This window comes from Pristiophorus japonicus, chromosome 18, assembly GCF_044704955.1.
Source record: "Pristiophorus japonicus isolate sPriJap1 chromosome 18, sPriJap1.hap1, whole genome shotgun sequence".
Classification (NCBI taxonomy): domain Eukaryota; kingdom Metazoa; phylum Chordata; class Chondrichthyes; family Pristiophoridae; genus Pristiophorus; species Pristiophorus japonicus.
Genome location: NC_091994.1, coordinates 84,547,004 through 84,562,303, shown reverse-complemented (window position 1 = coordinate 84,562,303; position 15,300 = coordinate 84,547,004). Strand labels below are relative to the sequence as shown.

The window sequence follows — 15,300 nt, the reverse complement described above, 5'->3', positions numbered from 1 at the left end:
AAGATTGAGATACTGGAAAAAGACACCAACACCGAGCTGCAGGATGAGAGTTGGTGGAGGCGGGTGTGGAACTGGGGGATGAATGTTAACATCCACCCTTGGATTCGAATTATATCACACATACTGGTCGGAATACAGCTAGTCCTAGCGGTAGCATGGGGAATCATGCCTTGCCGGTCTTGCAGACATTACGGAGGTTTAACACCAAGGCTCAGATAAGCAAGGAGATTCGCGCAATAAGCAAAAGGGGTAATTCGAGCTATATTGATTTGATCTGAACAACTGGGACTCCTGAAATCGTGTGACTGGCCAGCACGTTGAAGCAGGGAGTACCAGGTGATACAAACTATAACAGAATATAAATTAGTGGTCTGTTTCAGGGGGCTAGGACTAGCCCCTTGACCAAAAGGGGGGGTTGCTTTAGCGGAAAGATTTTCTCCTCGGGCAATGGCACCTGTAGCATAATGTTAAAACTAAATATGTAACTATAATATTAAATGTGTGTGTAAAATGTATAAAGATGGCCGCCCATGATTTAGCAAAGCCTCAAGGGATTTTCTGTTAGCTGAAGGAGACTGCATTCCTGGAAACTGATAACTGTTGTTTCCCACACACAGGTCAACAAGCAGGCTTTGCAGATGTCTCTAATCAGGCAGGCCTCAGACAAGATGTTCTGGTGCATGTTAGGACAATACGACTCTGTAACAGGACTAAGATAAGGAGGCTACCCAATGACAGCATCCAAGGACAGTAAGATAAGGGAGGCCTGGACCATGTCACAAGATACATGAGTAATTCTTAGCAACACATCTCTTAGCAACACATGAGGCAATCACGCAGTCACCTAATGTTTAGAGACTACTTCTATTCGTCCAATTGAATCTATAATCAATATGATTGAATAGTGTTCGGCCAAAATGGGCTGATGTAACTGTAGTAAACTGTTGTAAAACATATAAAAATCCATGGAATCCTTTGTTCGGCGGAGAGAGGTACCTGGACCCACCAGTTGCTTCATCTCCCTGCCGGCGTAATAAACGGTTTTGATGTATGGATCGACCCTGAGTGACGAGTGATTCTTGGAAGGTACATTCGCGCTAACACCCCTTAGTCTAAAACTATGCCCCCTAGTTCTAGATTCCCTCATGAGGAGAAACATCCTCTGCATTTACCCTGTCCAGCCCCCTCAGCATCTTGCACGTTTCAATAAGATCACCTATCATTCTTCTAAACTCCAATGAGTATGGGCTCAATCTTTCTTCACAAGACAATCCCTTCATCTCAGGAATCAACTCAGTCATTTATGGAATACATTTTGTTCTTGTTTCTGGATCATCAATGAGTGTTTTCTAAGTAGGTAACATGTAGTTGGAGTGTGACTGACAAGTGTGTTGGCATTGATGAGTCTGTCATTGAAATGTGATTGACATGCCATTGGTGTGTGGCAGTGATTAGTGCATTGTTGGCCTGTGGCATTAGTATGTCATTAGCATGTTGGTATGTGGCAGTGTGTTATTCACCTGTATTCTTAGTTTGACTGATTCCCTTCGACAGAATTTTGTGGTTACCTAAAATGGGAACAATAATCTAACATTCGGACAGATTTGATCCATTTAACTAGCGATTCCCTTAAATGCACGTCACCATTTTTCAGTATTATGGAGGCACCAAACTGTCCATAAAGGAAGAAACGTAAATAAATATACATTGAGCTCGTTTGACAAGTGACACTGTGGGGTCTGACGTCGAGGCGTTTTGTGGTGATGTGTATAGCAAACAGTGCTGGAATCTGTGATTATCAACTGATATGGTTCAGCTCACACACATGGCAGTGGTAGTGGCAGTCTAAATTAACTTGTCTGTGGTGTCCTAACTTCATTTGTAGGAACCTGAATCAATGTCTCCTGCATTCAGGGATAAAGATGTTTCATTGCAACCATCTTTTACAAACGACAACCATACCCGAGTGCTCTGCCACAGATCAACAGTGCTGATTTTTATAAACCTACAATACCTTTTTGAAGATTAATACCTGTAGAAGCATCACAGATCTGTTTTAATATTGTAGTTTTAGATATCCCAAACAATGAAACAGAGGTTATAAATAAATGTACTGCAAGTGTAATGCTGAACAATTGCTTTTAAACCCCATCTCCTCTGGCTCTGTTGCCCCTCCTGAATGCTCTTCTGCCTTCCGCACATCCCCCACTCCCGTTGCCTCGCCATTGGTGGCAGAGCCTTCAACTGCCCCAATCCTACACTTTCGAACTCTCTCCCTGAACCTCGCCACTCCTTGAGTCTCTCCATTCTAAAAGGCTCCTTACACCCCATCTCTTGGACCTAGTCTTTGGCCACCCATCCTAATCTCTCCCTTTCTCTCTTTTCTTTTCCAAATCCCTCCATGGCCTTGCTCCTCCAGTCCTACAACCCTCCGAGATCTCTGCGCTCCTCCAATTCTGGCCTCTTGCGCATCCCCCATTTTCATCGGTCCACCATTGTCGGCACATGCCTTCAGCTGCCTAGGCCCTAAGCTCCGGAAATCTCTCCATCTCTCTTTCCTTCTTAAAACCTCTCTTGCTTCTCTTTGTGAATCACCTTGGGATTTAAAACAAAACATGCAAGGCACCATATAAATGTCAGTTGTTGCTGTCGGTGCATTCAGATTAAATTTGAGAAATTAATATTAAAGTTCTAGGTCACCCACAAACTGCAATTTGTCCTGGATGGATGTTTACTAGCTGGGTCATCATGGTTTCTATCTCCAATTTTTTCACTTCCTCTCCTCCATAAGAACATATGAATTAGGAGCAGGAGTAGGCCATTTGGCCCCTCAAGCCTGCTCTGCAATTCAATAAGATCACGGCTGATCTTCTACCTCAACTCCGCTTTCCTGCACTATCCCCATATCCCTTCATTCCCTTAACTCCATGCACTGACTATGTTCGGGTAAAGTTCCACCTTCTTGTACCTCATCAACGTGACCGTGCTTCATGTGTGACTGCCATCAGAATATTCAACTGTGGAGGAATGCACAACCCTGCCCAATCCTATTCTCACCTGATGTCCACACACTTGCACTTCCCAGCAGGGATCATTGGATCATAATTGTGAATGGGAACATTGATTTTTTTTTCCCCCTGCCCCCTCCCCCATCCTTCGTCCATGGACATGGAGGCCAATTCTAGCACACCGATTGCCAAATCAGCACAGATTGAGGTGCAAACTTGGCCATTGCTGATCCATATGGTTCAGTACCACACTGGTGCCTTTACCACTGAGACTTAAATTACCAAAAATAACGTTGCCTTCAATCATGCAACCAGCGAGAAAGATGCAAATGTCCAAATCTTACTCCCCTCCCCAGTGCTGAATAACTCCACGATGTTGCTAGATACTGCATTGTTTGTATCTATACTGAGTTCCTCTTTAGTTGTGGCATATCACCAGGTACCATATTAGTGAGCCAACCCCTTGACACCTTCCCCATTTACTACTGTCTCTTTACATGCCAACACCCAAATTCAGAAGTGGACCCTGATTATGCCCGTATGATGTTTTCATTCCCCACACACTATCCTGACATTCTTTCTCGAGTCATATTGCTGGTTATTTATTGATTGGTGATTCACCGCACCCGCCCACCCCTCCCCTTCTGCTATTTTCAGGGCAATTTCAGACGTTCTTATTTTTGTTAAAATATTTATTCTTCTGATGTGGGCAAGGCTACCTTCATTGCCATCTCTAATTACCCTGACCAAAGTGATGGTGCCACATCTTTTTGAATCTCTGCAGTCCTCGTGGTAATGGTGTTCCCACAGTGGTATTAGGCCGGAAATGCCAGGATGCTGACCCAGCCACGATGAAGGAACAGCCGTTGTATCCAACTGAGGAAAGTGCCGCTCTTGGGAGGGGAACCTGGAGGGAAACGTTGCTGCTGTTGTCCTTCTCGGTGGCAAAGGGTGCAGAGGAGGAAGGTGAGGTCAAAGTAACCAGTTGCTGCAGTGCATCCTGTAGATTGTATTTCCTGCAACCACCGTGCACTAGTGATGGAGGGAATGGATCCCGTAGCGTAACTTTATAAGAACATAAGAACATAAAATAGAAGCAGGAGTAGGCCATCTGGCCCCTCGAGCCTGCTTCGCCATTCAGTAAGAGCATGGCTGATCTGATCATGGACTCAGCTCCACATCCCTGCCTGCTCCCCATAACCCTTTACGCCCTTAGCGCTCAAAAATCTGTCTATCTCTGCCTTAAATCTATTCAATGACCAGTCTCCACAGCTCTCTGGGCCACAGAATTCCATAGATTTACAACCCTCAGAGAAGAAATTCCTCCTCATCTCACTTTTAAATGAGGCAGCCCCTTATTCTATGTCCCTTAGTTTTAGTTTCCCCTGTGAGTGGAAATATCATCTCTGCATCGATCTTAATGAGTCACCTCATTATATGTTCCCATAAGATCACCTCTCATTCTTCTGAACTCCACTGTGTATAGGCTCAACCTATCTTCATAAGTCAACCCCCTCATCTCCGGAATCAACATAGTAAATCTTCTCTGAGCAGCCTCCAATGCAAGTATATCCTTCCGTAAATACGGAGACCAAAACTGTGCGCAGTACTCCAGGTGTGGCTTCACCAATACACCGTACAGTTGTAGCAGGACTTCTCTGTTTTTATACTCTATCCCCCTTGCAATAAAGGCCAACATTCCATTTGCCTTCCTGATTACTTGCTGTACCTGCATACTCACTTCTTGTGTTTCATGCACAAGGACCCCCAGGTCCCTCTGTACTGCAGCACTTTGTAATTTTTCTCCATTTAAATTATAATTTGCTTTTCTATTTCTCCTGCCAAAGTGGATACCTCACATTTTTCAACATTAAACTCCATCTGCCAAATTTTTGCCCACTCACTTAGCCTCTCTATATCCCTTTGCAGGTTTTTTGTGTCCTCACAATTTGCTTTCCCACCCATCTTTGTATCATCAGCAAACTTGGCTACATTACACTCGGTCCCTTCATCAAAGTCATTAATATAGATTGTAAATAGTTGAGGGCCCAGCACCAATCCCTGCGGCACCCCATTAGTCACTGTTTGCCAACCGGAAAATGACCCATATATCCTGACTCTCCGGTTTCTGTTAGTTAGCCAATCCTCTATCCATGCTAATCATTATAGGTGGTCCCTCGAACAAGGATGACTCATTTGCCGTACCTCCGCTATGACCTTCCCGCTCCTCCGCTGTGCCTGGGCCCCGTCAATGTTCCAGCCCACGCTCTAACCGCCGACCTGGGCCTTGATGACGTCACCCACCTCAAAGTCGTCGCACACTTGGTGGTGTCCTCTCGCAGGTCGGGGTGGCTCACGATGTTGCAGGAGCCCGGCACTCCAGCTCTTATACCCCCGACCTAAGGTGATGTCCTCTCACATACTAATATATTACCACCAACCCTGTGAACTTTTATCTTGTGCAGTAACCGTTTATGTGGCACCTTAGCAAATGCCTTCTGGAAATCAAAATACACCACATCCACTGCATCCCCCTTATCCACCCTGCTCATTACATCCTCAAAGAACTCCATCAAATTTGTCAAACATGATTTTCCTTTCATAAAACCATTTTAATTGAATTATGCTTTTCGAAATGTGCTGCTACTGCTTCCTTAATAATGGACTCCAGCATTTTCCCAACGACTGGTGTTAGGCTTGTCCGCCTTTAGTCCCATTATTTTATCGAATACTACTTCATTAGTGATAGTGATTGTATTAAGTTCCTCCCTCCCTACAGCCCCTTGATTATCCATTATTGGGATGTTTTAGTGTCTTCTATCGTGAAGATCGATACAAAATATTTGTTCAACGTCGCTATTTCCCTATTTTCCATTATTAATTCCCCAGTCTCATCCTCTAGGGGACCAACATTTACTTTAGCCACTCTTTTTTTTTTTCTTTTTATGTATCTGTAGAAACTCTTACTATTTGTTTTTATATTTCGTGCTAGTTTACTTTCATCATCTATCTTCCCTCTATAATTTCTTTAGTCATTCTTTGCTGGCTTTTAAAAGTTTCCCAATCCTCTAGCCTCCCACTAGTCTTGGCCACATTGTATGCCCTTGTTTTCAATTTGATATCATCCCTTATTTCCTTAGTTAGCCACGGATGGTGATCACCTTCTCTTACAGTCTTTCCTTTTCATTGGGATATATTTTTGTTGTGAGTTATAAAATATCTCCTTAAATGTCTGCCACTGCTCATCAATCGTCCCATACTTTAATCTATTTTCCCAGTCCATTTTAGCCAACTCTGCCCTCCTACTTTTGTAGTCTCCTTTTATTTAAACTTAGGACACTGGTTTGAGAACCAACTTTCTCACCCTCCAACTGAATTTGAAATTCAACCATGTTATGGTCACTCATTCCTAGAGGATCCTTTACTACGAGATCATTTATTAATCCTGTCTCATTACACAGTACCAGATCTAAGATAACCTGCTCCCTGGTTGGTTCCGCAATGTGCTGTTCAAGGAAACTATCCTGGATACACTCTATGAACTCTTCCTCAAGGCTACCCTGGCCAATTTGCTTTGTTCAATCAATATTAAGGTTAAAATTGCCCATGATTATTACCGTTCCTTTATTACAAGCCTCCATTATTTCTTGATTTATACTCCGTCCAAAGTGTAGCTACTATTGGGGCGCCTATAGACTACGCCCACCTGCGACTTTTTCCCTTTATTCCTTATCTCCACCCAAACTGATTCAACATCTTGATCCTCTGAGCCAATATCGTTTCTCACTAACGCACTGATCTCATCCTTTATTAACAGTGCTACCCCACCTCTTTTTCCTTTCTGTCTGTCCTTTTGAATTGTCAAATACCCCTGAATATTTAGTTCCCGGTCCTGATCACCTTGCAACCACGTCTCTGTAATGGCTATCAGATCATACCTATTTGTATCTATTTGTGCCGTTAGCTCATCTATTTTGTTATGTGCATTCAGATAAAGAGCTTTAAAAAAAAAACATTTACCATTTTGTTCCTGCTTATGTTTATACATGCTGTCCCTTCCTGGCACGTTCTGGTTTTCATTTCCCCCAGTGCTATCCTGATCTATTGCCGCCTTGTTCTTTGACTTTTTAAATTTTCGCTCGCCTGAATCTTCCCCGCCACTAATTAGTTTAAACCCCTCTCTACAGCCCTAGTTATTTGATTCGCTAGGACGCTAGTCCCAGCATGGTCTAAGTGGAGCCCATCTGAATGGAACAGCTCCCTCTTACCCCAGCACTGGTGCCAGTGTCCCACGAACCAAAACCCATTTCTCCCACACCAGTCTTTGAGCCACGTGTTTAACTCTCTGATCTTATTTACCCCATGCAAATTTGCTTGTGGCTCGGGTAGTAAGCCAGACCTTATTATCTTTGTGGTTCTGCTTTTTAATTTTGGCTTAATTATGACTTGAAGATCTTGATATCTTCTGGTGTAGCTGAGGTTCTTCAGTAGGAAGTGTACTTGGAGGACTTGAGAAGAAAAGAAAGATGATCTTTGATAGCTTTTACTCCATCCCAGGAGCCTGTCCCACTTTCAATCAGGAGGTGTAAAGATAGCTTGGCTCTCAGAGCTAATATCGATTGTTGAAGGGGAAAGTTTTATTGCTGTTGACTGGGAACCAATAAACAAATAAAACTTGTTACAGATATTCTATCCTTTGGAGCTTCCTGTAGGAGTCAAAGCCTAAGCAGAGTTTACATATTCAACAGAATCAACCACAGTAACAAGGCTGGCATCAAGGTATGTGCAACTCTCAATAAACACACAAGGCTGCAGCTCTGGAGACTGACAGATTCTGAACACAGGCAAGGGTTTCTGAGTTTGGCGCCCTTTGACAGGTCTGAAACAAGATTGGTTTTCAGCCCTTCGCTCCTCATGTATGGAAATGCCAGCTGATCAGAAACTTTGCTGCCTAGATCTTTCACTGCACCAAGTCCTGCTCGCCCATCCTCACTGACCTACGCTGGCTCCCTTTTCCTCAAACCATCAAATTTAAAATTCTCATCCTTGTGATTAAATCCCTTCATGGCCTCACCCCTCCCTATCCCTAACCTCCTCCAGCCATGAAACTTGTCGCTATTGCACTGACTCTGGCCTCTTGTGCATCTCCCCTACCATTGGAGGCCAGGCCTTCAGCCACCTCGGCCCCTCGCTCCAGAATTCCATCCTTATACCCCACACTTCTACATTTCTCTCCCCTTTATTAAGACCCTCTTTAAAACTTTTAAAGGTTTTGGTCACTTCTGCTAATATTTTCCTTCCGTGGCTTGGCATCCATTTTTTTGATTTAAAAAAAAAAATTGTTCCTGGGATGTGGGCATCGCAGGCAAGGCCGGCATTTATTGCCCATCTCTAATAGCCCTCGAGAGGCTGGTGGTGAGCAGTTATTTCCGAGGGCAGTTAAAAGTTAACCTATAGGCCAGACCAGGTAAGGACGGCAGATTTCCTTCCCTAAAGGACCAGATGGGTTTTTACGACATTCTGTTAGTTTCATGGTCAACATTACACCTCTTTCATGATCACCATAACGCATCTGTGAACAACTTGGGATGTTTTTCTAATTTAAGGGTGCTATATAAATGCAAGTTGTTACTTTTTGCTGCATTTTGACCCCTTTTTCCTTAGTCACTCCCTGCCACCCAAGTTACTCTCCCTGTCCGTGCACCAACGCTGCACTCTTCATACCAATTGAATGGTTGGCAAGATGCTCCCCATACGGATGTCAGTCAGCGTAAGAAGGACAGCTTGTATTTTAACCGTATCACAGCCAAGTGTACTTCTGGTGCGATGGGGGAATCTCTGCAATGAGAATATCTGCAAATCGTTTGGAAGCTGTAAAACCTTCATGTGGCAATTCATTTGAAGGAACACTGCGATGGTTTCATCTGTGGTGATTTGCCTCAGTTTCTGTGTTTTTCTCCTCCTTTGATTGAAAGGATTGTGCAGGGAAATTGCACTGAAGAGGGCAGATTAAAAAAAAAAGGCCTTTCACTGATTCGATACTGTTACCACCAGTGTCATCTCCCATTACTCCACTCGCAGTGCTCCAGCAACATCTCATTTCCTCCAATTAGGATAAACATGGCGACCAGGTGCAGCAGATGGATTCAATCAGGCCATCATTTTATTTTCAAGTTATTCATGGTCTTGGCCATGATCAGCTAGATTTTATAGAAAGGTTTGTGTGGGCCACCAAAGACGGTGGAAAAGAATCGTTTTCGTTTTTGATCTCTCCTTTCATATGTCTACCGATTTCTACTCTTGTAAACAGCAATTTGAAAGTCGTAACAAGAAATTAGTATAAAACTACATTATGCCTCACTGTAATAGTCTCTGCACCCCTTCGTTGTAACACTGATATATCCCACACCCCTCACTGTAGCACTCTGGCCGAGAAATTGGCCTCCTTAACGCTTCCTGATATTGCCTCCAGGGGGCAATAACTGGGTGCTAAGCATTGACCGACCGGGCGCGGTGAGAAGATCGACTCCTGCTAAATTCAGTGGGAGGTTTGCGGTGGCGGTAGAACGTTGCGTCCCGATCTCCTTCTGCCCCCCCCCCCCCCCCCAAGATCACGGTGCATCGCCCTGGTAGCCCTCCATATCCGAACTTCATCAGCATCGTCGGGCGAAAACACCGGCATCTACAGGAGGCGTTCATCGGGAGGCTGGGCCCTGCGGGGGCAATGCTTAAAGGCAAGGTGGCCGAGGTAGATAAAACACATAAATTCAAAAATGCTCTCTGTTCATTTTTTTTCAATCCTTTTCGCCCGCGGTCGATCAGCCTGGCACTCTGCTGCAGTGCATCGGGCCGCATCGTGGCTGCCGTCGGGGACCACGTAAGTTTTTCTCTTGCAGAGCCTGCACCGATAGCCCTTCCAACAAGGCAGCATTGTACGGCTCACTGTATAGCGCTGCACATCTACTGCCCCACCTGCTGCCTACTGCACTCCCAGAAGGAAGTGGAGCGCTTGATTTAGCGCTCCACTTCCTTCCTGGAGTGCAAACCCCCGAAAAGTTGAAAAACATTAGCACCTGGTGCTAATTTTTTCAACTTTTAAAAGCTAGCACCCCAACATGGGCGCTCCCGAATTTATCCAACCTCTGATATACTCTACACCCCTCACTGTAACACTCTGATCGACCCCCACACCCCTCGCTGTAACACTGATAGACCTCACACCCCTCACTGTAACACTGATAGACCTCACACCCCTCACTGTAACACTGATAGACCTCACACCCCTCACTGTAACACTGATAGACCTCACACCCCTCACTGTAACACTGATAGACCTCACACCCCTCACTGTAACACTGATAGACCTCACACCCCTCACTGTAACACTGATAGACCTCACACCCCTCACTGTAACACTGATAGACCTCACACCCCTCACTGTAACACTGATAGACCTCACACCCCTCACTGTAACACTGATAGACCTCACACCCCTCACTGTAACACTGATAGACCTCACACCCCTCACTGTAACACTGATAGACCTCACACCCCTCACTGTAACACTGATAGACCTCACACCCCTCACTGTAACACTGATAGACCTCACACCCCTCACTGTAACACTGATAGACCTCACACCCCTCACTGTAACACTGATAGACCTCACACCCCTCACTGTAACACTGATAGACCTCACACCCCTCACTGTAACACTGATAGACCTCACCCCTCATTGTAACACTGATAGACCTCACACCCCTCACTGTAACAGTAATAGACCTCACACCCCTCACTAACACTGATAGACCTCACACCCCTCACTGTAACACTGATAGACCTCACCCCTCATTGTAACACTGATAGACCTCACACCCCTCACTGTAACAGTAATAGACCTCACACCCCTCACTAACACTGATAGACCTCATACCCCTCACTGTAACACTGATAGACCTCGCACCCCTCACTGTAACACTCTGATCGACCCCCACACCCCTCACTAACACTGATAGACCTCACACCCTCAATGTAACACTGATAGACCTCGCACCCCTCACTGTAACACTGATAGACCCCTCACTGTAACACTCTCTCAGATCCCACACTATTCACTGCGACTGTCTCTGATATATCCCTCACTATTCACTGTGACACTCTCCGGACCTGTTAAGGACCTGCTAAGGCTGCTTAAGACCTGATTTTAAAAAAAAATAGGCATTGCTTGCATGGTGAAAGCTGCCCATTTGTAAGCTAATTTTGCATTTGGGGTCTTGCAACTGGTGTATGCCCCCAATTTACATAAACAATCAGCCAATGCCAGATATGGGTGATTAAAAGGTCGCCCGATCCAATAAGTGGCGGCCGAACTTTGGGTGCTGATTGGGCGTAGGAGAATCCAGCCTGGTTTTGGTAAGTCTTTTACCCTAATTTTATGCCTGAAAAACAGGTGAACCAATGTTGAACTTTTCCCCTTCAGAGCTTTGAGTCCCTGGGGGAAAATTGAGCTAGAACAGGACCGTGCGAGGAGTCAGTGAGGGAAGAGTGTGTAGTGGGCTCTTTGAAGATTGGTGGAACATGAAGGGAAAGTTCAGAGTGCCCTACAGCACTGACACATAGAGACAAGGGAGGGTGAAATTTCCTTTCTGCTAATTAAATAACATAAGAAATAGGAGTGGGAGCAGGCCATTTGGCCCTTCGAGCCTGCTCCGCCATTCAATAAGATCATGGCTGATTTTCTCCCTCAACACTTTCCTGCACTATCCCCAAATCCCTTGATTCCTTTTAATATCCAAAAATCTATCGATCTCTATCTTGAATATAATCAATGACTGAGCCTCCACAACCCTCTGGGTAGTGAATTCCAAAGATTCACCACCCTCTGAGTGAAGAAATGTCTCCTCATCTCAGTCCTAAATGGTTGACCCCTTATTCTGAGACTGTGACTTCTGGTTCTAGACTCTCCAGCCAGAGGAAACCGCCTCACTGCATCTACCCTGTCAAACCCTGTAAGAATTTTGTATGTTTCAATGAGATCACCTCTCATTCTTCTAAACTCTCGAAAATATAGGCCTAGACTACTCAATCTCTCTTCAAAGAACAATACCCCCATCCCAGGAATTTGTCTGGTGAACCTTTGTTGCACTCCCTCTGGCAAATATATTCTTCCTTGGGTAAGACCAAAACTGTACACAATACTCGATGCGGTCTCACAAGGGCCCCATATAATTGCAGTAAGACGTCTTTACTCTTGTACTCAAATCCTCTTGTAATAAAGGCCAGCATACCATTTGCTTTCTCAATTGCTTGCTGTACCTGCATGTTAAATTTGTGATTTTATGTACAAGGACATCCAGGGCCCTCGGAACAGCAACATTTCCCAATCTCTCACCATTTAAAAAAATACACTGCATTTCTATTGTTCCTACAAAAAGTGGATAATTTCACATTTCTCCACATTATATTCCATTTGTAATGTTCTTGCCCACTCACTTAACCTGTCTATATCTCCTTGAAGTCTCTTTGCATCGTCCTCGCAATTTACAATCCCACCTAGCTTTGTATCATCAGCAAACTTGGATATATTACATTTGGTCCCCTCACCCAAATCATTGATGTAGATTGTGAATAGCTGCATTCCAAGCACTGATCCTTGAGGTACCCCACTAGTTGCAGCCTGCCAACCCAAAAATAACCCATTTATTCCTACTTGCTGTTTTCTGTCCATTAACCAATCCTCAATCCATGCTAGTATATTACCCCCAATCCCATGAGACCTAATTTTGTTTAATAACCTTTTGTGTGGCACCTTATCGAATGCCTTCTGAAAATCCAAATACACCACATCCACTGGTTCCCCCTTATCTATTCTGCTAGTTACAAACTCAAAAAAATTCTTAGTTTCATAAGTCTGTGTTGACTCTGCCCAATCCTATTATTCTTTTCTAATTGGCTAAAGTTTTAAGCAGCGACATTGGATTTCTTGCTAAAATGAATAAGGATACCACCTGAAGGTAGAATGAGACCAGAAGAGAATATTTGGAAGTCTAAAAATACTATCTCCAATAATCCGTCTCATGGATTACGATGTCTCTTTTAAGATAGGGAGTGAGTCTGGAAGGTGCAACGGTTGCTATCAATCTACTTCATAATTACATTTTCACATGGAAAATATGATTGTATTCGAGCAGCTGACACCCCAGTGACGAGATGGACAGGGCTGCAAATACGTTGCTACAAAGCGTGAGATAGCAGGAAGGTGGAGAATGTCAAAATTCAATCAGGGTTTCAATGCAAAAATGTAAATATGAAATGGATTAATGTCAGTCATCACACCTGTAATAATGTTCCCTATACTGCAGACTGAGCAATCGGGACTTTTATTCCAGAACAGCTTTGAAGTGAAGCATTTTATTCTTATGCTCACCAAGCTGAGGGATGTTGGTGCTGGAGAACAACACTCAGTGTCGGCACCAAGCAGAGCCAGGGAGATAGAGAATTTTTGCCATCTGCTCCTGTGCCATGTAACACAGGAGTGTCCAAGTGTCCCATGGAGCCTCGAGATTTGCATAGATCTCAAATTCCTGATACTAACAGGTGCTCTGCTTTTGGATACGGTATGGTAGAAAAATGGTTGTTACTGGACTAGTAATCCAGAGACCTGGACTAATGATCTGGAAGACATGAGTTCAATTAATAAATCTGAAAGAAAAAGCTAGTATCAGTAATGGTGACCATGCAACTACTGGATTGCTGTTAAAAACCCAACTGCTTCACTAATGTTCTTTAGGGAAGGAAATCTTTCGCCCTTACCTGGTCTGGCCTATATGTGACTCCAGACCCACAACAATGTGGTTGACTCTTAACTGCTCTCTGAAATGGCTTAGCAAGCCACTCAGTTGCATAAGGTGGCTCACCACCACCTTCTCGAGGGTAATTAGGGATGGGCAATAAATGCTGGCCTTGCCAGCAACGCCCACACCCAGTGAACGAATAAATAATACAAAAAGATTATCCACCAATGAGCTAGCAATACAAATAACAGCCCTTTCCAAACTGCCAGGTCTGAGAAATTCAAAGGGGGAGTGAGGGGAGGGGGGAAATCAGTGAATAAAAGATGTAAGGATGAAACCATTGACCTGCACGCTCTTGTGTGGAGCCAGTGTACAGGAGCGAGAATAGGGTTGTAGGCCTAGCTCCAACCCGTGCTGCTGCATTCCACTCTGGGATGGGTGATTCTTACCCTCTAAGTTGAAACAGAAAGCCTGGGCTTTGAGGACCAGTTTGTTGGGGCTCAGGGCAGTGTGTACACCCCTAATGTAGCTCACTCAAGGGTTTCAATTCCACTCGAGTTTTTAGTGCATTGGTTACCACAGTTGTGTTAAATGCTGTTTGAACCGCCATTAACTCATGATGATGTGTTCAATTAGAGCAGCCAAGAACATGCTAACTGGTGCTAAAAAAATACACAGTAACGGAGGGAGGGGGGAAGGGACGGAGGGAGGGGGGAAGGGACAGAGAGAGAGAGCTTAGGGGAGGTGACAGACAGAGAGAGAGAGAAAGAGCTTTGGGGAAGGCAGAGAGAGAGCTTGGTGGGGGGGTGGGGGGGTCAGAGAGCTGGGGGAGGGTGGAGAAGAGAGCGAGTGAGAGAGGCAGAGCGCCTGGGGGGGGGGGGATCGGAGTGGAGAGGGAGAATTCGGGGAAGACGGATCATGTTCTTCCTACCCCCTGGAACGTGCAAGCTCGGTGCTTGCGTTACACTGAAATGCAGAAGTCACAACACTGTCACTATTCACTTCATACCCAATAAACATGTTAACAGTCCACACACAATGCCCCATCTATGGGGGGGAGGGGGGGGGAAATGTCTTGCACTTGGGTAAGGGTCTTCAGTTGGCAGAGGAATTGCTGGGGATGCACTTACGCTGGGGTAAGGGACTTTGGCTGTGGGAGGCAGCACACGTGCTGGGGTAAGGGTTCAGCTGGCAGAGGGATGCACTTACGCTGGGGTAATGGACTTCGGCTGGAACTAGGTGGCTTTTGGGGAGACCTATTCTCTATGGCTTCTGAAATCAAAATGGATTGAATTGGAAATTCACTCCGAACTTGGGCTGGGCGGTTCCATTTACACATTCCAGAGGAATTTCAGGGTATGGCTTATCCTCCAGGGGGACCAGTCAGCAATATTTCTGGAGAACCAATCAGAGAAACAGCTGCATTTCAGTTAGTATAAATAGACACATCCAAAAAAACAGCTCATTTGGGTATAGGTCACTCTCTCTTGAAATGGTGA

The 15,300-nt window shown here is 44.8% G+C and overlaps 1 protein-coding gene across 1 annotated transcript in view; it reads right to left on the bottom strand.

Moving 5' to 3' along the window:
- The window catches only part of igsf21a (immunoglobin superfamily, member 21a), a 364,267-nt gene that overhangs the window by 18,618 nt on the left and 330,349 nt on the right, over positions 1 to 15,300 (bottom strand). The window lies entirely within an intron of this gene.